Below are 5,604 nucleotides of genomic sequence, written 5' to 3'. Positions count from 1 at the left end.
TGTTCTGGGTCACTTTCTGGCCTCTATCTAGTCTTTTTCATGGAGGTGTCTTTTTGCCCTGTCTCTCCTAGCCTCCATCTTAGGTTCTCCCTCTGTTTACTTTTTAGACAGTTTTTTATTCACACACTATATTTTCCCTCCTAAGTAAACAATCAATGATTTCCTGTATAATCACATAGTTATGTATTCAGCACCACTGTCTATAGCAGAACATTTCCATTTCTGCCACAGAGAAAGAGGAAGATGTGAAAACAGAAAAAAAAAAGAAAGAGGAAAAAATGATGACAAAAAAAAACAAAAGAAAAAAATAAAATTAAAGTAAAATAAAATACAATAAAAAGGTCAGACAACAACACCAATGCCAAGAATCCCATACCCTTCCCTTATATCCCTCTCTTATAGATATTTACCATTGGTATATTGCCTTTGTTACAATTTATGGAAGCATATTACATGTTACCATTAACTATAGATTCTAGTTTGCATTTATTGTATTTTTCCCCAATTCCATCCCATTTTCCAACACCTTGCAAAGTTGACATTCATTTGCTCTCCCTCATGTAAAAACATTCTTATATTTGTACATTTAATCACAATCATTGACCACTTTAGGTTTCACTAATTTATACTGTCACAGCCTTTACCTTCTATCTTTCCTTCTGGTGTCCTGCATGCCCCTAATCTTCCTCTTTCAACAATACTCACAGTCATCTTTGTTCAGTATACTTACAATATTGTGCTACCATCACATGGTATTGTGCTATCCATTACTGGATCTATATGATCAGATCAATCCTTTTGAACATTCTGTATTCCTTCAGCATCAATGCCAAATCTCTACTCTCTTTCTATCTCCTGATAACTTCATTTCTATATTCCTCTCCAAACCTCTCTCTCCTGCCTTTTCCTGTCTGTAGCACTCCCTTTAGTATTTCTGTAGAGGAGAGCTCCTGTTCATGAACTCTCTCAGTTTCTATCTGAAAATATTTTAAATACGACCTCATTTTTGAAGGACAGTTTTGCTGGATATATGATTCTTGGTTGGCAGTTTTTCTCTTTCAGTATCTTGAATATATCATACCACTGCCTTCTCACCTCCATGGTTTCTGCTAAGAGATCTGCTCTTAGTCTTATTGAGCTTCCCTTGTATGTGATGGATTGCTTTTCTCTTGCTGCTTTCAGAATTCTCTTTGTCTTTGACATTTTACAATCTGATTAGTAAGTGTCTTGGAGTAGGCCTATTTGCATCTGTTCTGTTTGGGATATGCTGCACTTCTTGGACCTGTAATTTTATGTCTTTCATAAGAGTTGGGAAATTTTCTTGATTATTTCCTGTTGTTCTTTCTGCCCCTTTTCCCTTCTCTTCTCCTTCTGGGACACCTATAACATGTATATTTGTGCACTTCATGTTATCATTCAGTTCCCTGAGACCCTGCACATAGTTTTCCATTCTTTCCCCATCTGTTCTTTCGTGAGTAGGATATCAGATATCCTGTCCTCCAGTTCAGTAATCTTTTCTTCTGCTTCTCCAGGTCTGCTGTTGTATGCCTTCATTGTGTTTTCCATCTCTTCTATTGTGACTTTCATTCCCATAAGTTCTGCCATTTGTTATTTCAAGCTTTTGAATTCTTCCTTATGGTCACCCAGTGTCTTCTGTATTGTCTTCATCTCTTTTGTCACATTTTCTTTCAACTTGCTGATTTGATTTAGAAGATTTGTTTGAACATCTTTAATTAGTTGTTTCACTCTGGAATCTCAGTTAATGTATGTTAGTTTGTTCCTTTGATAGGGCCGTCTCTTCATGTTTCCTGGTGTGGCTCATGATTTTTTGCTGTCTAGGCATCTGATTTTCTTGATTAGTTTATTCTGGAGGTGTTTTCTCTCTTTTGCCTTGGGCTTTCTTGTTGGTTTTCTTTGATCTCTATACTTCTTTGTTTCTCTTGCTGGCCAGTTGTCAGATTGGCTCTGCCCCCCCGGTCTTCCCCCAATCAGGTGCCCACCATGGCCTGCCATAGGGATGGGAGGTAGGCACTAGGCACCCCAGCAAGTTCACTGTGTGTGGTAATGCAAATCTGCTGGCTTCCATTGGTGCTTTGTTTTCCACTGGCCAGCAAGACCTGGGTTTGCTTTAGAGCCCTGCTTTAACAGTTGAGTTGTCCTATTTCTCATCCTAAACATGGCTGGGTTTCTGTTCTGGGTCTGTAGAACAGCTTCTGTGGCCCTAATAAAGGGTCTGGAATTTAAAAATGTTTCAATTCCCTTGCACTTTATGGACTGTACAGCAGATGGCACTGTTCAGTAACTTAATCATCTTCAGAGGCTGCTTTGCCTCCAAGAACAGGCTGCATCTACACAGGTGAGCTGAAATGTGGGATTCCTATGCCCTCACTTTGCCAACTAAAATCTGGCTTAATGTGACAGAGGACTCCCTCAGCTGACTCAGTACTCCAGCCATCCCCAAGGCAAGGAAATGGCCTCCCACTGCTGCTTCTGTCAAGGGCCAGGGAAGGGTTTTCAGACCCAGAGCTGGAAATGCAGTCTCTGACCATGTTTTCTCAGTGTCTTTGTCCCTCACTGACCTGGGCCTTGAAATGTCCTCCCCTGTCCCCCGGGTCCTCAAACACTGGGGGTATGTCTCACTGCTGTGAAAGGTTTAAAAATCTGTGCCCCCGGTGGGAGGGTCCCTGTCTGCTGATTCTGTGCCTTTCCCATATGGAGACAAAGTGAGGGGGAGGGGAGAGGATTGGCTGGTCTGGGACAGAAGATTCCTACCTGATATTTCTTTTTTTTCTTCAGTTTGGCATCTGTAGTGTCCTTCTCAAGTCTATATCCTCCTCCAGGAATTCAGAATTGTTCTTTTGTTTCATTGAATCTCTGGAACAGAGTTTTCAGTCGCTGTTTACGTCACCACCTTGATGATATCACCCATTTACCACTTGTTTTTAAGTTTGATTTCACTTTCTAGAGAGTCCAGGCTGCAGTGTCTAGGTTTTTTTCCCACCTGGTTTTCAGTTTCTAACCCCTCCTCTGGCTTACCAAGGATATTTGGGTTTATTATAACATCACTCTGCCTTAATTACATTAATTAAGAGGAAAGACATAACAAAATTGTTTACACATGGAAAAGATCTGTAAGAACCTTGTCTGGGGAGGGTATGCAATGCCTTGCACTTACTGGGTACACAATATATTTGTTGAATTGAATTACCTCCATGCCAAACTATCATTTTTTTCTTAATGTTTAGATATGTTTGTAATGTCTCCAGTGAGTCACTTACCCCAGAGTGAGAACCAGGCACATTTTCAACATTAGGAAGGTTTTCTTATGGACCTCTCTTACGAGGTGGACCTGCCTTACATTCTGATGGTATCTAGCTATATGACCTCAAAAAAAGTCACCACCATTCTGGGCATGATGCTGTTATTCATAAAATGCGGAGCATAAACTAGAATTATTCTTCAGGTAACCTCTTGTGTCTCAAGTTCCATGATTCTTTTCTTCTATTCAGATAAATAGAAGAAATTCTTCTATTCCTAATTTTTTTCTATTGTCCATGTGAAACATTTAAAACATGAAAAAAATTACAAACAATAATCACCATTTACCCCCCACCAGTATTTCACACATCTTAAAATTTTGCTATATTTTCTTCAGATCTTCTTTTTAAAACAAGAAATAAAACAGCACAAATACATTTGAGGCCCTATTCAGAGGACTTCTCTGGCCCCCTTCTGCTCCATCTCCAGGAGCTTACCACTATCCTAAGACTAGCATGCTTTTATTTCTCATCCTTGTTTTTATGCATTTTATTGTATGTGCAGGTTCCCATAAACTATGATTAGTATGTTTTGTGAGTTTGAAAACATTACATAAATGATGTTATGGCTTAAATTCTTAAATCCCCCTTTTTCCCAACTTGAGAGCTTTAGGATCAACACTGTCATTGAATTAGTCTATCAAATTTCTGTTGATAGTTTATCTCACATGTCAAATCCCTGACCCTAGTAAACATTTTTAATTTTCTCCTGGGAGTTCATTTTGACTTTATATACAACTTTATGTGACTGTTTGCTCTTCCTTGTCACAATCTAAAAATGAACATTCTTGAAAGGAGAAGGAAATTTCTCATTCTAAATTTCAGAACTTAAATATTAAATGAGTTACAATTATACAAAATGATGTAATTTTGTAGTGTGGTTTCTCTAAAAATCCTTAACAACCTCTAGTTTACTTATCCTATGGAGAAACTGTTTCTAAAGGATGTAGAATAAAGAATGATGGTTTCATTTCTTTTATAATTACCCTTTGGAAAGGCTCAAAGAAAGTCTTGCTTAAACACTTGGATGGACTGGTACATTTTTCATATTTATTAATCAACATTGTCTCTCTTACAAGGTAAGCACTAGGGAAAACTCTGTCTTTCAGAGTGACATAGAAAATACCAGATTGTGATAAATTTCTATGATAATGGTGATGACGGTCACTGTTCTGGATATAAGGCAATGGGAGAAAAGGACAGAAACAAATCAAGACAGATATTAACCTTTACTAACTAGAACACATACCCTGTAATTATTGGAACAAAAGAAAGTTCGAGGTAGTATGATTATGTGCCCTTCAGCTAAAAATGGGTGATGACAATAATGACCACTTACTCTGTAACATCATACATTAATATCAGAATACAAAGCAATTTTCCAACATACAGTGGAGAATATAACTTTCTGCATTTTATAAATATTGTTGTTGTGGGATACTGAGAGTCTGAGCTATCTGGTAAAATGAAATAAGTCAATGAATGGTTAAGCCAATATTTGAACTATGATGGAGAAAATAATATTAACCATTCAAAGGAAATCCTGTGGCTAGGCAGCTGAAACATCTCTAAAGCAAATAAACTACTATGCATGTGAAATAATGAACAAATTAATTCCCCATTTGGGGACTGTCTGCCAGATTGGTAGCTACCCCACCTGGGAAAATGGTCCTTTTCTAAGGTCACAAGAGACTGGAGACATGCAAGAAAACTCAGATTAATATCCAGTGGAGTGTGTCAGACTGTAGCATCTAGTATGTGATGTTAAACTATGTGCCACCTTGCATCTGAGACTCCAAAATCAAAATTCAAAAAGAAATGTTTCTTTGAACACCTTTCCAGCTTACTAACAGGGTATGACAAAATGCCCAGGGAAATCAGAAATGATGACGGGAGCTTCTTAAGCATGAAAAAACAAACTTTACACATGAGACACTGTTACTGATCTTCTAGAAAATAACAAGGGAAAGTCCAACATCAATTGCAGACTTTTCGCAACTTCCCCCATAACATCTCAAGTCCTTCTTGCCGTCCATTACTGCACAGAACAAATATTTCATATCTATTCTCAAGTGTTGGAAAAACTATATCACTTAAAGTATTTAAATATTATATTTAGTCCCTTAGTTTATCTCTTTCTGCCATCACTATAAAAATAGCTAACATTTATTACTTCATGCAAGGCACTCTGCTAATTACTTTACATGTGTTTCCTCATATAATCTTCATAACAACCTGCATAAAGTGGTACTTTGGGGGGTGGGGGAGGGTGTAGGTAAACCAGTGC

Source organism: Choloepus didactylus, chromosome 7 (assembly GCF_015220235.1).
Source record: "Choloepus didactylus isolate mChoDid1 chromosome 7, mChoDid1.pri, whole genome shotgun sequence".
NCBI classification, from domain to species: domain Eukaryota; kingdom Metazoa; phylum Chordata; class Mammalia; order Pilosa; family Megalonychidae; genus Choloepus; species Choloepus didactylus.
This window is presented reverse-complemented; position numbering follows the sequence as displayed.